The 23,637-nt window shown below is 44.8% G+C and overlaps 1 protein-coding gene across 2 annotated transcripts in view; it reads right to left on the bottom strand.

Annotated features, from left to right (window-relative positions):
• SMCHD1 (structural maintenance of chromosomes flexible hinge domain containing 1) overlaps positions 1 to 23,637 on the bottom strand; it is a 3,133,956-nt gene that overhangs the window by 118,996 nt on the left and 2,991,323 nt on the right. The window lies entirely within an intron of this gene.

Here is a 23,637-nt window from a genome sequence, read left to right on the forward strand (position 1 = left end):
TTCGAGAAGCCTGTCTTTGCTCAAATTACAGCAAAGCTGAGGAAATCCCTAGATGCACCTATTACAACAGAGGAAGTAACATATGCCATTCGATCCCACCCGGGCAATAAAGCACCAGGCCCAGACAGCTATACGGCCGCCTTCCTATAACAAATATCAGCAATCCTCTACCCCCACATGGCAGACTTGTTTAATTATTTTGTCGAGACGGGTTCAATTACATCTTCAATGGGGGAATCGACTTTGACTTTGCTTGCTAAACCGGATACAGACCCCACCATGTGCTCATCCTTTCGACCCATCGCAATGCTCAATTACGACTCTCAAATTTATTCGAAGGTGTTTTTTTTTCGAAGTATTAGCCATAAGACTAGCTGTAATCATACCAGAATTGGTAACAGTGGACCAAACAGGTTTTATACCGGGACGCCAAACATACGATAACATCCGGGGTACAACTGATGTTTCAGCCTGGGTGAAGAAATATAAACAAGCCATGGCTTTGCTCTCAATTGACGCCGAGAAAGCGTTTGACCGCGTTGACTGGTCCTATTTGTCTAAGGTCTTTGAAGGTGTCGGGCTGGGTCCACGCTTTCACAGGTTGCTACTAGCTAACTTTGTTCTGCCCTCTAAGAGGATTAAAGTGAATGGGATTCTCTCTAATCCTGTGTGCCTGTTAGGCAGAATCCTGTGCAGTGCCCTTAGGGACCACTACACACAATTAAGACTACAGGTGGCAATACAAGTTTTACCTTTGGTACAAGCCTGTACTACTATGTTAAAGTGGTAGTAGTAGCGGAGCAGCCAGGCTTATCTCAAGAGTATATGAGCAGTAGAAGAGATTACACAAAGGGACGACAATTACTGGGAATCAAGCAAACACTGACTCAAGGTTTCAGGTAGCAAAATAGAAGTTCATTGTTATCAACACAACACTTCTATTAAATTTAAAACCACACGTTAAATATACTACAACTGACCGATTCACTTTGCACGGTATGAATCAAGGTAAGTACCCTGTGTTTGAGAGAACCAGTGTTACGGAACAATACACGTTACCGTGAATACGATTGCGATCACTGTTTGACAGTTCGGTCTACTAAATAAACGCTTATCCGCGGCAAGAAATGCTACCGGGGCAAAAACACACTTAACACTTGAGATACCAAGAGAGAGTTGGGGGCAGAAATCATAGGCAATATGTCAGTTAGGCAAACGGAATCAAAGAACACTCATGGACAGAAATACAAGAGTCAAGAGGCCGGAGCCAGTGTCAAGTGGAACCGGGTTCCTGTGTCGAGGATCACATGTCGGATAGTTCGCGATTCAAAGTTACCAAGAGTACTTTAGATATTGTCAAATGTTCGGAAGCAAAAGTTATAAGAAGGAGGGACAAATAAGGGCAAGCCTTATAAGCGAGAAATAGGGATTTCACCCAAAATTCCTCAAGCAGGGCACATTACCTTTTCAAAGAAGAAGCTGGTGCCAAGGCAGCTGTTCCTGGTAGTTTCCTATAGACCCGCGATTCCTGGCTTTGGCACGAAGAAGGACGATGAAGGGGGTCTACACCAAGCAGGGATGAGGCCGGCAGCAGCGACGATGAATAAAAGGTGTGCTTCTTAAAAACAGGAGAGGCTCTTCAGGTGGCTATCTGGACCACTAAAGCAGTGTGCAGCGATTTCGACCACGAAGGGGACCTCTGGCTGAAGAAGATGAGCTGGTTATCCCCACCAGGCTCAAGGGAAGAAGACTACGGACTGGATCTTCTCTTAGTCGTTGAAGGGTAGATAGCTCAGGACTGCAGCAGGGCTTCATCATGAAAAAGTGTGACTTGGGTTTCCTAGGATACCCTGTGCAGGGGGTGACTACACCCCTCCCTCACATTCAGCCCACCTAGACACCCAGGCGCCTTGAGGAGGGCTTCTTGGCCGAAGCCGCAAAAAGACAGTGAACAAAGAAGGCAAACCTGGTTAGCCGCGCAAAGTAAAACACAAGAAGGAGTTTAACAAAAAGAAATGGTGAATAAACCGCACCGGAGCCAAAAGAAAAAGTATTTGGTCAAGCGGGTTTAAGTTTGAGGCCAATACAATAGCCTACAATATTACCACGGTTATATAAGATAACCGCGGTAGAATATTAGGGTAGATACCACTGCCACCAGCCACGTCTACAATGCTCTAGGAGGTACAGATAAAAAGGGCTAAGAGTTAACCCTTCCAATACTCCATGTAAAATGGGGTGTACTGGATCTGTGGTTAATTTGACTAAGTAAAGTTAATAGTAACTTTACCCTTTTCTGGGGGACAGTAGTCAGCCTCAGAAATGGAGTCGGTGGGAAGTCTGAACGACAACCCTGCATCACTGCACAGAAGGTGCTGGGTGACACACAAGAGAAGGGGGCTACTGAAGTGGTGTACTCCAGAGTCCACAATCACCAACAACAGGTAAAAACACATAGCAAAACACAAGTAAGAGTGGGGAAAAGCTCACACTCTTACCAAGTGGAAAGAAATAACTCCAGAGATCCAGCAAAGCTGCTGAGGGACTCACTAGGTAAGGGACATTAGCCAAAAAATGAGAATTCTCCCTAACACCTGTACAGGGGTACACGCCCGGGATGCCTGCTATCCTCATTATTGTTCGCCCTGTCCATGGACATTTAGCCTGCATGGTATGCTTATCTGAGAATATTAAGGGGTTGGATATAGCGGACCACCATCATAAATTAGCGCTGTACACAGACAACCTCCTCTTCTACATGCAAGACTCGAAAACCACGTTACCGCATGTTGTCTCATTATTGAAACGATTCTGTGAGGTTTTGAGCTTTAAAATTAACTTAACGAAATCAACGATACTTAACATTTCAGAACCACCAGGGGGGTTACACACTTGAAGGGTGTTTTTCCTTTTTCATGGGCCTCTCAGACCTTGAAATATCTAGGGGTGTTCATGACAGCAAGATATGCAGATCTGTATTCGGCTAATATTATACCGCTTTTTGTGAAGGCCTGGCAGGATTTAGCACTTCGGGGGGGAAAATGGGGGGACCGAAATCTCTTGGTTGGGGAGGATAACGGCCATCAAAATCACCCTATTACCACGTTTGCTATATGTGTTCCAGGCGTTGCCAATTTGGGTTCCGAGAACGGCCCTGAAAGAACTGCAATCACAGATATTTAGGTTCATGTGGTGCAGTAAGAGGCCAAGAGTAGCTATGGGTGCGTACACAGATGTGTCCAAAGGGATAGGGTGTCTGGCAGTGCCAGATATAGAAAGCTACCTATATGCGGTCCGATTGACCCCGGTATTGGAGAGCCAAAAGGCATCTCAGGCACAAGAAGTTAAGAATTGGGTGAACATTGAACAAAGCATCATGGGAACCCCTATGCATACAACATGCTGGGTTTCTCCAAAGATTCATAAGAGAAGTGTACAAGGGCTTCCAACCTCTAAAGCCACATTAGAATATTGGGACATAACTGCGCACAGATATGCAGTGACAATGTTTCCCTTGCCTAGGACAAGTCTCTGGGACAATAGGGAGTCCCCCCGCCCGGGGATGGACGAGGGTCGTTTCATTTGTTGGAAAGAAGGGGGCTTACACACACTCAGACAGTTGTACAATGACGATCATCCCCTCACATTTGAAGAGTAAAGACAGGCTATATGGTAGAAGAAAGAGGCAGGTTTGAGTATTTACAAATTCGTCACTGAATGACTCAACCACAAGTAGTAGTTCAGGGGAAGCGTGAAACTACTCTGTTCGGAGACCTGTTGACAGGAGACACCCCCCCCCCCCCCCCCCCGAACCTCCCAAGAGCCAAGATAGCAGCACTTTATAAGGTGTTAAATGGATCCAGGCTTAAGTCCCTGCACACGTATATGTCCAGGTGGGAGGAAGATATAGGGAGACCTATCGACAATCTTACATGGTACAACATTTGGATGAGAGCCAACAAGACCTCCCAAGCTGTACACCTTAGAGAAAATAGTTTTAAGTTGTTGTTCCGTTGGTACCTTACTCCAGAGCGGTTGCATAAAATCACCCCGACTCTTCCTTCGGGTCCTTTTTTCATCTTTGGTGGGAATGTCTGCAAGTTCAGACATTTTGGCAGGCAGTGATTACCCAAATTAGAGAAATACGTTGGTTTGAATTGGAAAAGGACCACCTGGTTTTACTCCTAGGGATTGAAGACACTCAAAGGCATTACAAGCTGAATGCCAGAAGCTCTAGACTGATTACCTTTTATCTGGTAGCAGCACGTTTTTTAATTGCACAAAACAGGAAATCACAAGTCATACCGGGTATAAAGGAATGGTAGACTAAAATGTGGTATGTAGCTGTCATGTCCAAAATAGGTGGAGTAATGAAGGGAGAAATTTCACAGTATGATCGCGTTTGTAAATAACCCTGATAACCCCAACATTCACCATAGGCTCCACGAAATGTCCTCCTTTTCACTACTGTAATGGAGAGGGCTTAGCGGCTTTACCTATACCCCTGCATAGGATCTAATCTGCAAATCACATCTCATAATGTACTCCTGCACAGTGTCAATGGATGCATTTACTTATTTGTTTTGCCTCATTTTGTTTTATTCTTTAGTTGCTTTTTGCTTTTGGGAATGATTGGTTTTAATTGTTGGAAAAGTTTGACAGTTATGGACCCGTTTTGCGCTAGCTTGAATGTTAAAATCAGAGGTGATTTTTCAAAAAAAGGTAAATTGTAATATTTAAGCTCTGACATGTAATGGTCTTAATCTATGGCACAAAGTACATCACTGTATATAATATAACTCAAACTTTAAATGATAAAAAAAGGAGGGTGGTCCTCAGTTACTTGAGGACCAGTGCTTGTACTAGTCTTAACTCCTTTTTTCCATTGTTATGCATGTGAAATAGCTTACAGCATTGTGTAGAGTGAGCAGGTTGAATAGTTTTGTCTATGTGCAGTCCCACCTCCTTCCCTAGTAAGCCTCCAGCGCACTGAAAGAGCGACGAGAAGCCAAACAGGTTGATGTCAATATCACAAGTCATGAGAATCGTGACAAAAAGAATACGTTGCAAAGCTTCTGCTGTGCCACAGCTTATCAGCATGGCTAATGTTTTCTGTGACAAACACGTTGACCTTGAATTGGATTCGTAGTGACGAATTTCGGTGTTGAACTATTCTTTCAGCCTTATAGGCGTTTGGCTACCAAATGCATAGATTGTGGTTGCTGTGCACCGCAATGTTGGTTTAATCTTTAGTTGCTTGTGTTGGTCTGCTGTCATGACTTTTGGAGATTCCCCAGCATCAATGAGGGCTTTTGCCTCAAATCCTTCATTAAAACACTGCAATTGGGATTTGCCCGTCTTTGATATGAAGTATATCACAGAGTCATCTTCGGACAAGGATTTTGCTGAATTTCTATTCCCTGAAATGTCGACTGACATACTTTAAAATAGTGGTTCAGTGTTCTGCATTGCCATAATTTCCGCCCATTGGCTAGACATCCGCTGCCATGTGGGCTTAACTCACGCAGTTACCACATTTGGGCATGTCTTTCGACAGACAGGGCTTGATGCCTTTCGAGAGAAGCATGTCGTTTTGTTAGATGTGGTTTACCGCTTTCATCTGTTTTTTGGTTGACGTAATAGCCAGGACAGTTTCTAGCCAACTTGGTGCCCAGGGCGAAACACTACAATGCACCCCACACCACCCCACCCCCCCCCCAAACTGGCAAACGTCCCTCCCTACACTACACCTCTGCTCTGCGTGACAAAACCCCTCCTCAATATCAATACATCAGTGAGATGCAAACGAAGCTGGTTTTATTACATTGTAATGCAAGTACTTCACAGAAGAAAACATGCAAAGCGAAATACACAACTATATTATACAAAGAGATGGTTTTCATTATTGCAGATAGCCGACTGCAGTTGGATACTTAATTGTTCAAGATGCTTGCTGGTGCAGTGGCGTATGTATGTATTGTGAGAACAAGCATCATGAAAACATTTTTCGCAAGGCAATGCTGCTGGCATATACAGTGCGCATAGACATCATGAACATGTACTTCACGTTGGCAATTCCGACATACATTTCTGGCACCAATATCAAAAATAAGCTTTACAATGGAATTACTGACAGTTTGTCAGAAGAGGCGTCATGAAAATGTATTATAAATTGCCTGGTGTACTGTTGGGGACTGGCATTATTGGATTTGTTTCTATGCTTTCACCGTACCTTACAAGGCCCCCAGCAATTCAGAGACACTTTTTCTCCTCTGATCTTCAGACACAGAAGGCAGTAAGGTGCTGCAAAGCACAGCCACAGCCACTATCCTTCTCCTTACATTAGAAAAGTTCCAACTTTGGTGAGTCATTGCCCACTGAAAGACATTGCTGTCCATTCAAAGACACGACAGTGTTCATAATTCAATGGGTATTTAAAGTACACTATTTCCCATCATTCCTCTAATGTGAAAAAACAACTGTTGCTGCCCAAGTATTTGTATTTATTAAGTTTATATAGAGCTTTACGCAAATTGTTCTTCTGTAACTTGCTTTTAGAGAAGGCCGTGCCTGAATGCAGTTACAAACTGTCCGCAGTACTGGCACACTGTGGTATGACCAGCCTCTCAGAGTCTGAAGGCCCACAGATCACTGCTCTGTGTAGCAGGTGTACTGTTCGTACCACCTCAACTGTATTTCTAAAGGGGAAACACTAGAATAACCATATGGATTATTTTCTGATATAAGATTATCATTTCAAGATGAACAGCCCGGTACCCCCTTATTGTACTTTTTGAAATACCACTATGAGAAAGGGGAAAAAAAACATCAATGAGTGTTGCCCTCTGCTTTGCATTAAATCGAAGAGCATTTTCGGAGTATAAGAATGACGAGATATCTCAATAGTTGATGAAATGGTTGTATGTGTGAATCACTAAGTACATAACAGACACATAGCTTGGTGCTTACATCACTGTTCACAACACTCCAATATTAAAATATTTGTAGCCATGAACAATACATACTCATTCGGACTTCTTACGAATTTGGATGTGAGGATAAAAAGGCTGCAACATCAGCCATTCGAATGGGGTTCCAGGTCTCTCTTGCTTCTTGTTTCTGGAGAATTATACCAGTGGGGGCTGGGTCTCAGTGTGATCATGATTGGTCCCCAGTACAGAAACATCTTTAGGGAAATACATATATATATATATATATACATATATACATATATATACACACAAAGGAAAGTACAACCTATAAAAAACACCCAATAAACAAAGAGAAAGAATTTACAGAAATAATTGCACCTCTTACAAACTTTAGCCTGAGCGATAATAAGCTGATGAGGCGTTTTAAACACAACTGGCTTCTAATACGTGGTAAAGTGTCCACCGTCCCTTAGCCACTACCCACTGACCATTACGCATGCCTCTGGGGTTGTAGAGTAGGCCCATGCTTTACATAACGGTGCTGGCATTAGCATCTCTTATTAGTGCTGGACTGCAGCTGGTGGAAATGATGGTGTGGTGGTGTAGAAAGACTATGGCTTATTGGATGTACAATTTGAGGCAAATTCTTTGATTGCTTTATGTGGTTAGACGTGGACACGGTAGACATGGGACACTCGTCAGAACCAGATAAACAAAACATGCCAGTGTGCTTTTGGATGGATATCAGGAAGCACTCAGTGTAATCGGACAACACCAATGTTATATGTGCTATTACTAGAGGAGCACATAGACTCGATTTGGACAGCACACAAAACACTGCCACATGCACATATCACTGCATGCATTTGCCATGGGCTACTGTCTGCGTTGTGAAACGCAATGAACCCTGCTTTCTTAATCAAGGCACCAAGTCACATTGAGGAGTCATCCGGTGTGCGCTAGGCAGTGGTTGATGTGTGAAGAAAACGAAGTCCTTTGATGCTGAGTGAATGCATTCAGTCTGTGTCCCAAAGCAGCTACGAGGCTACTTAGGCAAAACAATAACACTTAAACTTCCCAAGCATACTCCATATGTGAGGAAATAGTAATATTCTACAACAAAAACGTTTTGGAGACGTCAAATAAAACACACATGAAAATAAAGGACATTGTTTAAAATAATTTTCTTGAGAGAAAGCGTACTTTGTTTTAAATGCTCTTCAACACAAAGAGCGATAGACGTGAGAAGTGGCTGGAGGGCGGGGAGTTTCCAGGGTGTCACAGGGCCTGCAAGTGACAGACACAGGCGTACAAAATAGATATTCATTTGTTTAGAACCAAGGAATGCGTAACATTTCACTGGTACAGGTGCTCAGAGGCGGCTGTCTGGGTGGGCTCCTTGTACTCTGCACCCCAAGCAGTTGCCTGTTTTACCTGCACCAGTTAACAACTCTGGCAGTAGCTATCGCAGTGTCAATGAGTGTCCAATCTCTTGTTTGGACAAGTTCTAACACTTGTGTATAGGCGCGTTATAAATGCCATATCATATCATATATATCATATATTGTCTAAGAACAAACCAGACTCCCTCAGGATCAGGAGTCAAAGCTTTGTTGACTAGCACCCCTGGATGATCTGAGCTCTTACTTCTTTATCTGGTGTTGGGTTGTGCATATGCGCACCACTTCCCACTGCCAGGCTTTAAATACAGTGATCTATTCCTTTGTGGCTGGGTACATCACAAATCATTCGTAGTCCACATTGATTAGCTTATCGAAATGATACTTTATAGTATTCACAGCTGCGGTTAAGTTGTTTGGGCCCACATTCAGCAGTGACAGGAATATCTTGTGCACATCATGACCAGCATAGTGCAGGTGCACAGAGCGGTTCGACTCCGGAACATTTTCCTTAATAGTCTTCAATTAATTAGTTAATACCGCCATCCACAGCTTCCTCCATGGCACATTTGATGCAGGTGAGACTTGCAGAAGGAATGGCAGAATGGGGAAAAATAAATCATCTTGTAAGGATCTGGACAAAACTGTTGCAGTGTCAAGTGCCCCATCATTGCTCATGCTGAATGCTGAGCACATGTCAGGAGGCATACCACTATGGTTCCAGTGATTTGTGGACATAAAGAGTTGCCAGAGTTTATAAGGTCAAAGGATCCCACTCATTGCAGTGAATAAGTCTGGATGGTGATAAAACTAGCACATACATTTTTTTGAAGAATGGTGGACGCCTGTCCGCGCACAAGGACCATCCTTATTTATGATCCAGCGCAGTTCCCCCATGAGGATATCAGCATGCATACAAGAGTGTGTGTGTGTGTGTGTGTGTGTGTGTCTGTCTGACGTCATCGGCAGGGCAACTCCAAGGTTCCATGTCAATCAACATGGTGTAAGAGGCACTAACAGCCCTAACAACAGGCTGCCTGAGGTGCCAACCTTACACACAAGGCCGTCCAGTACCTAACTCTCACTGTCTGGTAGCAAGAAGTGCCAGTATTTGCTCATGTCGTGGAGGCATTAACTACGAGACTCTATAGTCTATAGCACAGGATTAGTATAGCGAAAACCAGTATCAAAGAGGTCGGGTGGGAGTTTCTTGGCTAAATCTTAGTCTATGGCCAGGGCCAAAGCAAGCCTGAGGCAAACTGGTTTGAAGAAAACTGTGCTCAGATTGCCGACATGGTCAGCAATCATAGCACTAAAGGGGGTGGTCTTCAGAAGGATCCTGCTTTAAAAAAAAAAAATAGGTAAGGTTGCACTGCAACTTAGTCAAAGCGGGAACAGTTATCCACAATCACTAGCTTTGGCGATGATCTTCTGGAAAGACACACTGGGTTTCTCATGAACCAAGGCCTGTACAAACTAATTTTCAGATGAAGTATCAAGGCTGCTGGTGTCCCGGAGGTCAGAAGCAGATCCTCATCCAGACTGTACAGTTCTTCAGGGAATTTCTCCACTGTGCCTTCCCCTGTTCAATCCAGCCCAAAAAGAAGTAACCATCCTCTTAGTCAAAGATCTGCCCAACCTTCGACAAGAACTCTGACATGGAGGCCAGGGCAAACCTCTGACACGCTGTGAGAAACCGGAAGGTGTCTCAACCGCTAGTCCCCGCAGATCTCCCCCTCAGGTTGCCAGGACACAGCCATCGCCTTTGGATCCAGACCCTGGGGGTGGACCAGTGCGGGAGGATCACTAGGTGAGGGGTCTTCGGAGAGTGGGAGGCCGGATGGCGAGACGCTGTATCCCTCGCCCTGAAACACCTTTTTCCCATCCCACCAGGTAAGATACATGGGAACTCTACCCCCGCACCTCTTTCCCTACACGAACACTTTCACAACAATAATCCGCTCTGGGAGAAAACAGACTAACACCTGAGCAGTACACCTGAGCAGTATACCTGACATGTCCCACTACAATGGTCAGGCGAGGTAAGGCTATTACTGGTGATTACTCACATTGACTTCCATTAAACTTCCCCACACGGATAAAAGGCGGAGCATGAAAGCACACTCTAAATTAATTAGAGGAATTAAAGGAATAGCAGTTTCGAATCGGCAGCTAAACGAGGGGAGAAAGACGGCCAGCCACAAGGGTTTGCAAGGAGGGAAATACCCTTGACCTTTTTGGCAAGAAACCGTTACTTTCAAGAAACCTTCGACAGTGAAAGCGGAAGACCAGGAAACCAGATTGAAGAACCCTGCATTGTGTGTCAGAGATATCAGAGGCACTCACGGGTAACTGAGCAAGGCAGGGAGGAACAGCAGCCGCAATTGGTATCGTCCTTGGCTCCAAGAACAAAGTAGTACCAGAGAGATCAACACAGCTGGTGAGTTGGGGAGACAGATGCAAGACCGGTCTGTGTTGAAGTGAAGGTTGCAAGCGGCAATATTGTATAACGAGCGCAGGAACGAACATTGATTAATGAATGCTTGAACTTGAGAAGGAAAAATACAATACCTTTGACAGAGTGGTGCGGCACAACAAAGGTGCTCAATCGAAGGTCTCTGTAAGGTATCCCACCAAGAAGTGAGAAACGAAAGTAAACGATTGATACGAACATTGTGTGAGTGAATCGAAGTGATCCTGCAACGGTTTAAGCAAAACCCTTCGCACATTCGAAAGTCATTCGATTTTGATATCAAGAAAGTAAAATCATATGGTCCGAGCCCGAACAAGACCAAATGTGAATATTGTGCTAAAGGGATCCGAGCCTGAACGAGGGAGATCTATGATCCGAGCCTGAACGAGGGAGATCTATGATCTGAGCCCGAAGGAGGGAGATCCATGGTCCGAGTCCGAACAAGGGAGACCAAGTGTAAACATTGTGGTAAAAAGGGGTCTAAGCCTAAAGGACCGAGACCCATGATGAACACTGAAAGCCAGAACTTGTGCATGTGAAAATCCTGAAAACAATGGAACTTTGATATTTGTGTGTTACGACAGGCCCTCTGCAGGAAGAGACTGCTAATGGAATAGAGGCTTTGGCAGAAGGCCCTGAGACCTGTGTTGTTGAACTGTTTCCTCATGGCCATGAAGCCAGAGTGTGCGAAGCTCAACGTGCCGCCTTGTCCTGTGCTGAAAACGTGGGGAATGGATGCCAACTGCTCAACTATCCTGACAAATTATTTCTTGAACACTTTCCTTTTTGCATACACAATTGTCCCACACCATTTTGTATTTAGTAGTAAGGATGGGCAATAGGTTTATTAGTATAGGCCCTTTTATTTTGACAAATACTCCACCAGGACTGCGTTATTATTATTTGATGGTCGTAGTTTGCTCCCATCCTTAAATTTAGGTTTAGATATGCGCTCTACCAGCCCATTGAAGTTAAATAAACACCCTTGAACTGTGATCCCTTGTGTCTGTCTTCACTGTTTGATACTATGCCTTCCTTAAAACTCCTACACTTCTCCAGAGGCACCAGTACAGAGTGATGCACAAGCCAGGGTGCCTAGTGCAAGGGACCAGAAGGTGAGACATGAGATGCAGTTGGGGAGCATTCCTCACGATAGGGGCTTGGACCAAACTCTTGAGCGTGTGGTGATGGGCAAAATGGTGCCTTGGTTAACCTGAGAAGGTACACTGTGCCCTTGCTTCACCACCAGTGCCTGGTCTTGGTGAAAAGTTGTGTCTTCCACCATCCCACTTCTCCAGGGTAGAGGAGCAGGTAGTGAGTTCTAGGAATCGAACACTGACTGTTGGGAGCAGAGATCGAGATTTGTAGAGTATGAGGAAGAGTGGTACTTTGAGAAGAACGTGAATTCAAAGAGAGCTGCTTCTTTCTTTATATAAAATAATGAAGTGAGTTCTTATATCACACTTCCAGCCGGAGACCAGACTCTAAGCACGGGAATTAGTTTCAAACCAGGGCTGCTCGGTGAGGCCTTGCTCCCAAGATAAGCACGTTGCCCTGAGCTATCAAATATTGTCGGTTTTCATGCTTGCATGTGGAGTGTCAATCTTTAGGTTCCTTTGACTTCTTAGCAGAGGGGGGCTTCAAAGTCTAAGGCTAAGGTGAAACTAATGATTTGGAGAGGTCTCCATCCTTGTGAACAGTGAAGAGCTGTGTGGCATGTTCTCTTAATGTCTTTGGATGCATGGATTGGCAGGAGCCACATTCCTGCCAATTAGTGTTGTGCTCTGGGCACAATGTGGATTTCTCACAGCGCTTAAAAAACAAGGCATTTGATGGAGGCATGATGCAGGAAAAGTATTCACTAGGCAGTGGCGTGTTACAGAAGTAGTGCACTTTGTACACAAATACAAAGTCTGATGCCACAGGGCACAGCCGGCTACATAGATACTACCCGTGCCAAGGCTGTGGAGCCGCCACTGAGCCATGGTGAGCTCCCTGGTGGCTGAAAAGGTTTCCAAAGCCAGGCTGATTCCTGTAGGATATTTCTAATATGACCAATCTATGGGAGGAAGGAATATACTTCCATTTGGTACTGTTCTTTCTGAAAAATACGAACTTCCTGCCACAGATCCCCGAGCTTTGAAATATATTCCCCAGCTGCCGACTGGATCAGAAACACAGTTACCAGGAGACTCACTGCAGCTCCACACCTGTCTGATTAACGGTATTTGTATCCATGATTCCAAATGTGAAGTCAAGCATAAATATTTGGAGCTGCCCGCACCCCATTACATTTAAGACTGCCAGTTATCCATGCACTCAAGAGACTGAGGAACTGCAGATCTTGTGTAGGTTAGGACCAATCTGTCTCAGGGATAGGTGGGCAGTTTAATGAGGAACCTATGGGAGGAATTACTTTTCCATCAGAAAGAACATTACTGATGGTAACTGATACTTCTAATGAATAACATCCCACAGATTACTCATCTTTAAAACACTACTAAAGCAGGACAGAATGTAAAGATGAAGGATAGTAAGGAATCCCTTCAGCCAAACAATACATGCAGAAATTCATGGCAAACCCATGCACCTTGTCGCCTGGCAGATTTCATAGAGACATTACTCTGACATTCCTCTGCAATGAACAAGTTGCTTACAGACCTCTTGTGCAATGAGTGTGGACACCTGAGCCACTGCCTTGTTTACTAAGGGAAAGCATTCCGAGATGCACAGGACAATCCATTCAGACAGTCTGTATTAACACAGCTTACCCCCACAAAGCTTACAGAAATCGGATAATCTTTCCTGAAGTCTCTAGTTTGAGAAACATGGAAGCTCAAGGCCATCAGGGGTTCTAGCTGGTGAAATCATTCTGCCATCTTGTGGGACTATAAAGGATGTAAAATAAAACAGGCAGAATGATCTTGTGGGGAATGCATGTATTTATTTATTTATTGTTTTTAGTCAATTGACTTTGAACAAATTAATACTTAATTCACACAAAACACATGTATAATCATACAAAACAATAAATAAACATATACAAAGTTCATATCATACAAATAAACTCATTACATTTCATATAAGATTCTAAAATTACTAAAATTCCTTTTACAGACCTAAAAATCATCCCAAGTCAACAGCAATGCTATACCAAATGGTATATCTTGATCATTGGGGAGATTTTTAGTTTAGGTGGTAATTGCTTGCATTAAGCACCTTAGCTGTACAAGTGTACACAGTTACATATTGTGTATTGCTGTATTTCCTTTACGCATCTAGGAAGTTGTTCAAACCATTGTATAATCCAGCCTCTCACTTCAGTATCTGACCGACAGTTACTCATAGTTCGTGGGTGAGCTATAAAATTGACGTTCCGGCTGGGCAACATCTTGGTTATGTTACGCCAAACTCGATATAATGCGGTTTCTTTCGCAACTGTAGGATAGTTCACACAGTAGGTCCAGAATTCAGTGGATTGAATACTGTTGTACGCGTGCACAAAGTTCCCATATGTGCACAGGTATATAGTACTCAGGTAAGGGCACTCGGTGAACAGATGCCTTGCAGTTTCTGGGATATCTTTACATTTACAGATTTGACTGATCTGTTTGCCACAGAAATGTTCAATTGTGACCCTAAAGCGGTTAAGATTGGAAGTTGGTTGATCCGAAGTCGCAATACGAGCCAGCATATTTCTGGGCTAGGACACAGTACCAAGTACTGTTGAGGGCTCTTATATCTGTGGACCACATTGGAAACGTTATTTAAGCTTTTTAAAGTAGCAATATGTTCATAATTCTTATTCCAGTCATGCAAGTCGAATTTGGATTTGAAAGAAGCTTTTAACAGCTGGCATCCACCCTTGATGGACCAGCTTGGATAAAAGTGTTTAATACCAGATCGTCAAACGAGGTATCGTTATACTGATCACCTCTTCCAAAGTTTGAGCCTAACATTTTTAGATAGGGCATAAGGGCATCATTTTAGCCTTCAGATAAAACTCCACCCCTTTTGTTTCACCTTGTCTCCACCTTGAGACTAGGCCTAACTTGAGGCATAATGCCTTCATCGGGACTTAAGTTCTCAGCCCTAGTAGCTTTCTCCAGAACACATCCTCTAAGCAATCCAACCATCTTAAATCTTTCATGACCAGTGCCTCAAGGCCAAATAAAATCGCAGGACAGTAGCACTGCCTATAAAGGATTAATATGCCCTCGAGGGAGTATCCTGCGGACTGTCATGCAAAGCTGCGGAAGAGGTAAGTCAGCTGTACTGCCTTCCTCTTTTTATTTGCAATGATATGAGAGTGAGTGGTCTCCGCACTCATCTCTAGACCGAAATAGGGATAATGATCCACGTACTCTACACAACCAAAGGAAGAATACAGCTTCACACTATTCACCCTTTTCCCGGATATTAGGAGAATCTTAGTTTTTTGCAGATTCATCTCAAGGTTGCTTTCTTTAGCGTATCTGGCCAGTTCATTCAGCTTTGCTCTGCAACCACTCGCAGTGTGGTCAAAGATGATGAAGTCATCTGCATATGACATGCATGCAATTTACGTTTGAAGAATCTCAGGGGGGCACCCAACAACCTTCAGCATTCTCTCAGGGAGGCCAGAGATGTATACGTTGAATAAAAAGGGGGCCAACACACAAACCTGTTTGACCACCCACCAATCAGTAGCAGATAGACCACTGTTGTTGTCCAGCCTAATTCTTGACCCTGTACCTTCATGAAGCTTCTGTGTGATGTCTAAGAGCCACCCAGGACAACCCTGAAGCTTCATTTTGTTCCAGAGCCGGGTCCTGTTGACAAGATCAAATGCAGATTTAAAATCACCAAATGCTACATATAAAACAGGAGCATCTTTTTTGCTGCCTCTAAAATAAGACGATCAAGAAGTCGGATGTAATGGTTGTTGAGGACCCAGGTCGAAAGCCGGTCTGAAAGTCATACATCACTTTCTAAGCTTTGACCCCGGACTCGAGTTCTTTCAAGACAAATCCAGCAAACATCTTCACAGTCACGTCCAACATGGAGAGGAGCCTATACATTTGCTGGCAGGTCCCTGTCTCATTTCTTAAAGACAGGTACCAGCACGACTGTCTCTATGTGGACTGAACGGTGTGCTCTTTTTACAGACCATGTCAAATAGGGCCTTCAAATAAGGTAACCAGCCCTCAGGATCACTCCATTGGCACCAGGTGACCTAGAGGCCTTTGCGTTTTTAATGGTTGCCCGTATGGCCTGTGTAGAGAGGCCATATTTCCCCACCCCCAGAGTAACTTGGGGACGGAGACGACATCTTTGAATTAATCTTTGCACCAACAAAACGCAACCAAGTGGCTTCAACGATAGGATTAAGAATCTGCTTTTCCTTGTCCCCCTTGGCAGCGGTCAATATTTGCCATATTGATCTTGAATTTCCACTACCAAGGGCACCAATCATACGTTGCCACTGTACGTTCAAGGGCACAACTTTCCAGTGGCTGAGCAAACGTTGATAGGGGTTCTTAATCCTATTGATATCACCATAGAGCTTATGACCCCGAGGTGTATTCTCTCTCAGCCATCTTAATCTCTATCAGCATGTTTCTTTTAGAGTTGCGTATTGCAATATCAAATGGTTTCCTGTTTGTGTTTTCCACCACCACTACCCTCCTAGAGTCAACAGATGCTACGCCGGTGGTCAGACACACATCCAGGTCTCCAACTCATCCACAGTAAGAGCAAGATATTTCTGCCACTCGTCTTGATCCACTGCTTTTATAGTGGCTGTGGCCTTGGCTATATTGGCCCCTGTCCACTGTATTTTTTTTCCCGAATGGCTCGGCATTAGATCTTTTATGCAAGAACCCAAGATTATTTTCACAGAGAGCTGTAGGGTCAAGCTTAATGTGGCATGGTAACTGTGCTCGTTCCAGGCTATCTCCAGGTTCTGTATGCACTCTAAGATGGCCACTGTTAGGGAGAATTCTCCAGAATGGCTAATTTCCCTTACCTACTGAGTCCCTCAGCAGCTTTGCTGGATTTCTAGGATAAATTTTTTTCACCTGGTAAGAGTGGGAGCCTTTTTCCCACTCTTACATGTGTTTTGCTATGTGTATTTCTACTTTTTGTGTGATCTTGGGCACTGGAGCCTCACCTACTCTAGGGCACCATATTTTTCATGTGCGTTACACAGCACCTTCAGTGCAGTGACACAGGGTTGTCTTTTAGACTTCCCACGACTCCATTTTCTGGGGCTGACTACAGTCCCCCAGAAAAGGGTAAAGTTGCCATTAACTTTACCTTAGTCACTTTAAACCACAGACACAGTACGCCCCATCTTCCATGGAGTATTGGAAAGGGTTCATTCTTATCCCTTTTTGTCTATGCCTCTTGGGGCATTGTTTCGCTCCCTTTACATTATGACTTGGCTGGTGGCAGTGGTATCTACCCTAACTTTTGTACCGCGATTATCTTATATAAACGTGGTAATGTTTTAGGCTATTATATTAGCCTCAAACATAAACCCACTTGAGCAAATACATTTTATTTTGGCTCCGGTCGGGTTTATTCGCCATTTCTTTTTGTTAAAGTCTTTCTCGTGTTTTACTCTGCGTGCCAAACCAGGTTTGGTCCCTTTGTTCATCGCTTTTTCACGGGCTTCCACACAGAAGCCCTCCTTTAGGCGCCTGAGAGTCTGGGCAGGCAGGATGTGAGGGAGGGGTTTTAGGACCCCTGCCATGGGTTCTCTTGGTAACCCAAGTCGCACTCCTGTCTGATTGGCTAAGGGGACTGGCCTTGCCAGGCCAGCCACCCTGCTTTGTGATTGACAGCCAGGCTGTATGAATGGGGGAAAACTGCATAAAAAGCAGGTCTCTGGGACTGGAAGAGCAGAGTCGCCACTGGAACGAAAGAACCAACGAGGAACTGGAAGAAGAGGATCCCTACAACACTGAACTGCCCGGTGAAGCCCTGCTGCAGTTCCGAATCTCCAGAATCCGACGACAGAGAAGATCCTCCAGGAAACTTCTTCCCTTGAGCTGGTGGGACCAACCAGTTCACCCAAACTGCAGGTCAGGACCCCTCCTCTGGTCGAATTTGCTGTACAGAGCTACAGTGGGCCGGGTAGCCAGGAAGGTCGGACCCTGCTTGGGTTTTAAGGAGCGCATCTTTTATTCGTTGTTTGGCATCTGCTGGTTTCTTCCCTGGGTAGTGCAGGACCCTCCGGTCTACCTACTACTGATCAGACAGTCGCTTGAGGAACCGTGAGCCTGCACTTCATTTTGTGAGCTTAACTTGTCTGGAATTTAAGGGAAGTTGTGTGGTGTATTAAGAGTGTGATTTTTAAACTGCTTATAATAGTGTAATGTTATACAACTGAAGAGTGAAATAAATGTATATTCTTTTACTTGAAAACCTTGAGTCAGTGTTTGCCTGAATCATAGTAATTGCTGTCCTTTGTGCAACTATTTGATACTGCTCACTTACTCTTGAGATAAGTCTGGTAGCTCCGCTACTGCTACCACTCTGTGTAGTACGGGATTGTACCAAAGGTGAAATTGTACTGTCACTTGTAGTCCTAATTGTGTGTGGTGTTCCCAAAGGGTACTGCATATAATTCTGCCTAACAGCCTCTCTTCCAAAGTAGTAATCCAATGTGTTCCTCCAGGTCCATTACCCGGGGTATCCCCACTAACACGTCCATTCAATAGGACAAGTTCCCATTCCTTTAGTGAGTCAATCCACAGGCGAACCTGTGCGTTCCCCTTTTGCTGTGTTAGCCTGGATCCAGGGCGGATGTTATCATAAGGATGGCAAAGTGATTTATCTAGGCAATATGCATTCAGATATCCTCCCAGGAGAATCTTGTCATAGTCCACACTCCCCTCCTCCCCCAGTCAACACACACCTTGTTGATTCATGCAAAAATATTGTTCGTCATCAGACCCCCCTGCATGGTCGTACACATTGATCAACAGAAATGTATAGCTTGCAGACTCACCTTGTAGTTTGATTTCAACTGACATAATATTACTACTAAGTACCCCAGTGGGGTAGAGCACTGAATCAATGGATTGCCTAACCCCAATAATCAAGCCACCATAAGGTCTCCCCCGGGTACCCTTTCTTGCCAATATTTGATGGATTGCGAAGCCTTCAACATGTACCCTGTCGGTTAACCGGTCTCTTGGCACAGGAAAATGTTGTGCTTCTATAGTAGGGGAAATGATTCTTCTTGGGAAAACAGATGACTGTTGGCTCTAGTATTCCAACTAAGGATCTTTAGACCTCAGTCCGAGGTCTGGCACTGCTTGGGTAAAAAGCTTTTTAACCATTCCCAACTCTGTACATTTGCAATGCTCTTTGGTGTTTGCGCTGATACAATATTCTTAGTTACACAAAAGATGTTAAACTCTCTGGAGCATTTGTCACAACAGGTTGAAGGTAATACAGAAGGCACCTTAATGTCTAGTTTGTATCCCAAAGCACCAAAGGTAGACTTTTGCATGCGCATTAGAGCAGCCGTATCTGGGAGACAGCAGTATAGACGTGCCGCTTTCCTTCCGCCCACACCAATCTGCTCAATAAAATCAGAGTCTGTGGTGTTGAGTATATCTTAGCCAGAAGCCTCAGCACCTCGGGCCTATTTAAATATTTTACGCCTTGTTTCAGTTTAAGTGGAGCAATAGAGAGTATTAGAGGATTCAGGGTAGTGGGACTGGACAAGTCCACTAAGCTCTGGTGCTGTGCCCCATTGTCCACTTTGTCAGCTATAGTAATCATACTATCCCTGGCTTGCTTCGCTCCACCAATTAGTTCTTGTGTAGCAATGGTGGCCAATGGTGCATTAGTTGTAAGGATTTCCTTTGTGCCCAATGTGGTTGCATCAGAGAATTCCTTCACCTGCCAACTGGTAAAGGTCCCAACAGATTTTTGCTTCCTTGCCTTTCGATGCAGCTCCCTGCTCCTTTGTTTTTTGGACTTGTGCGTAATTGCTAATATTGTAGAGTTCAATGGTAATCCTCTGTATCCGCTTCTAATGACTGTATTGTGGAAACATGAGGGCCCTGCTCCTCTGTTCTTTTCTTTGAACGTCTCCGATCTTTATGTGACTTATATGCAAGAGGGCATGCCTCATTTTCTGGGACCTCCACAGCAAAGGATAGGGCCGTCCCCTACCCCAACTATCTCTACGCTGTTCGAAATGGACTTCTCAGTCAGTAACAATGAATTGGCTGCAACCTGGTTCTGTTCAAATTTGTCTGACAAGCGCTGAAGCGTTGTCCCCGTTGCTTACGGCTAGACAACTACAATAGAGTATTTACTGCAAAGTGCAGAGCTCCTGTGTTAAGATTCACCACAGTATTCCGAATACTGGTATTCTCCATGGTACTCTGATCTATAGCTTCACTGGCAGGCAGCTCTGGATCTGTAGCAGGAGGAGAGAAAATGCTGAGGGTTCCTCCCTATTTGCAGTTGCTGTTTCATGTGGGACTCCATATGGTTGGATTGCCCCTTGCAGCGAGTTACATAATGCTAGACGAGAATTGTTACTAGCAATCTCTGTAGCGGAGCTGCCACCTATGGCGTCCATCTCTGCTAGTGTAATTAGTATGTCCAAATAACTTTGCTCTGAGATAGCACTTGCAGATTGCACTTTGTCTTGATGTAAATTCACCTGGAGTGCACAATCCATAGGGAAATATGCAGTAATGTGCCCTCAAGTTGTTTTGGGTGGGTATTTTGCTGCTGCTTTAAGGACCCGCTGGGTCAGGGACAAGGTAACCTGTTCTGTGCTGGTAGAACCTCCCCAGGGGTCTAACCTCTCTCCCTGGCTGTTCAACCAATACCTGGCACCTCTCGCCCACCGCATTGCTGCTCCCTGCTCCAACTTTCAGTGATATGATAGGTTATTTATAACGCACTTAATACCAAGAGGTTTCTAAGTGCGGACCGAACCTGTGTTGCTCCATGTTGTCTTGCTTCCAAGACGAGCACGCTGCCCCTTAGCACCGCCCGGGTGCTATGCGGATGACACTCAGCTCGATTTCAAGCTCCCCTCTGCCACCTCTTCTCCTTCTCTCATCTCTGACCGTCTGTGTGCTATCCAGGAGTGGTGTGCTGCTACGATCTCTGCCTTAATGCCAGTAAAACGGATATTCTCTTCATCAGCACACCTGCAACCTCTTTTCCTGTAACTCACTGGCCGGCCTCCCTTGGCCCTCTTCATGCTCCCACCTGTGAGGCTAAGAACCTCAGGGTCATCTTTGACTTCACACTCTCCTTTTCTCCTCACATCTCTGACGTCTCTAAGAAGTGCAACTATCAACTGCACCTCCTCAGAGGTATACTTCCTTTCCTCTCCTTCCCCAGAAGCTCACTGTCTCTAGAGCTCTGGTTCTCTCTAGGCTGGACTACTGCAACATCCTCTTTCTAAATCTGCCTGCTTCTACTCTCCGCCCTCTGCAACTCATCCAGAACAGGACTGCGAGACTTGTCCTTGGCCTCAAGCCCAGGGATCGTATCTCTCCAGCACTGAAATCTCTGCATTGGCTCCCAGTGGTTGCAAGGATTAGGTTCAAGACCCTCTGCACTGACCACAAGGCCTTCTGTCGCCTGGGTGCTCAATACCTCCAACTCTCTCTTTGTAAATACCTTCCTACTCGAGCTATTCACTCCTCTACCTCCAACTCCCCCAGGGTCTGTTGCTTCTCCAAGCAATGAGTTGGTGGTAGATCTCTTTCTTCGGCTGAGGCCTCCCTCTGGAACAGCCTCCCTGCCTCTCTGAAACTTGAGGAGAACCATCTCCAGTTCCGGAAGCACCTCAATACCTTCCCTCTTTGCTTCTGCCTTCTCTCTTCCTCTCCCCTGCTGATTTCCTGTCTGAAACTGCGCTGGCCACCTGGCTACCCTCTTATTTTGGACGCAGGTCACTGCTCGCCCAGTTGCACACCAGCACTGCCTGCCGGCAACCCTTGAACTTGGGTTTGTATCTGTAACCCTACAGTCCCCCTACCTGCACCTTTGGACACCTGCAGTCTGCAATTACCCTTGCACCTGCCACCTGCTGGCCGCACTTTTTGTTATATAAGGATCCCATGTACAGCACTGCCCCCTCCCCTTTCCACTAGCACTTTTCCCCTCCCCCGCACTTGCACAATCTCAATGTCACTTGGCCTAGTAAGATCATTGTCTCTGTCCTCCTTTTGTTCCCCCTGCCTTGCCTTTTCGTGCCTTGAAACACCTCTGTATAGGCGCGTTACAAATGCCATATCATAGAACCTGAGCAAGTTTATGTTTCTTTGCAGGATTTAGATTTGCGTAAATTATAGCCCCTTTGTCTGCTTGCAGTCTTACTCGGCATATTTACTGTGTATCAGCTTTGTGTGTCTTCTGCGCATACGCCGAAAATTGAAACTTCACAAAAACAGCAACAGGACAGATCACTGTGGCAGCCTCCCCGATTACTAATGTTTTACATTGTGATCCAGAGGCTGGGTGAAAAGACGTTTGGGGCTCTGCCTCATCGCACCACTTTACTGCTCCACGTACCGCGGTGCTGCAGGTTTATGAGCCCTTTGCAGTTCACAAAAAGCACGCCTCCAACAATAGAAAGTGAATAAATCCTGGCACAGAGCACCAGCAAACCACTTCCTCACACTACCTTACTAGGTGGAATTCAGTAACTACGTTCAGCAGGAAAAATGGTCTGTATTGGAGTTGCAGGGGATAGAAATGACTGGACGCCACAAGTAAGTACTGGATTTATACTCTTTATTCTTACACTTTTTCTCCTTCCTCTCCTTCTCAATTCAGTCCCCTTCCCTTTTCTCTCATCCATTTTCTTGCCCCATGTCATCCTTCCCACATGGTCCTTGCCCTTGCCGGTCTCTAAAAGGTCCAGTGCCACTTGTAAGGATGCCAAAGTAAGGCTCAGACACAGTGGTGGCATGTTTTGGGGTCATTAAACAATGATGGGTTGGAAAAATGCCCCTCTATTCCTAAAACTAACAGGGGCTTCCCTATCTAAAAGGAACTAGTGAAATTGTCAGGAGGTTTGAAGTGTCTCACTGTTATGCCCAAAACCTGTTTCTGACCCTAACACTAATAATCTAAAGTAACTGTACAAGAATTATCCGCTCTTAAAGTAACCAGTGTTCTTTGTGCTTTCACTCAACAGAAAAGTTCCCAGTCTCTCTGGTGATATAAAGTGATGAAATAAACAATGTTCAAAACGACAAGATTCCCAGGTTAGAGTTGTACTCCTTTCCCCTAGTGTTCTTCTCAGTTTTCCCTCCTTTTGGGGTCTTGGGCCCCTTTATCTTCTTAGGTAAATGTCCACAGACCATTCACATGGATATTTTGTTTAGCTTCACAATCTTTTGGCTTGTCAACTTGATACAGCTTGTTTCAGAAGGTAAGATTCCCTTTTTCCCAGTTCCAGGGTCCTTCACCCTTTCAGTCTTTCACATGCAAATGTCCACAGACAATCCACAAGAATGTTTTGTTTAGCTTCACAATCTTTTGTCTTGTCAGCCTGATACGGTTCGTTACAGAAAGCAAGATTCCCTTTTCCAAGTCCCGGGGCCCTTGACCATTTCAGTCTTTCACATGGGTGCAAGTCCCAGATTCGCAATGTAGCTTAGTTCAATTTCATACCAAGCTAGTGTCATCTTGTGGACTGTCTCTCTTTTACGTGGGTCTCAGACGTTCTTTTCTGGCCTTTCTTTAGGCACTTGTATTTCATACAGGTGTGCGTCCCAGACTCGCAATTCGTCATGGTAACATTTGGTTCACGCTCCTGCCAAAAGTATAATTTCTTCATCTTATTTGTTCT

The sequence above is a fragment of the Ambystoma mexicanum genome, chromosome 5q (genome assembly GCF_040938575.1).
Source record: "Ambystoma mexicanum isolate Mex_15411 chromosome 5q, UKY_AmexF1_1, whole genome shotgun sequence".
Taxonomy (NCBI): domain Eukaryota; kingdom Metazoa; phylum Chordata; class Amphibia; order Caudata; family Ambystomatidae; genus Ambystoma; species Ambystoma mexicanum.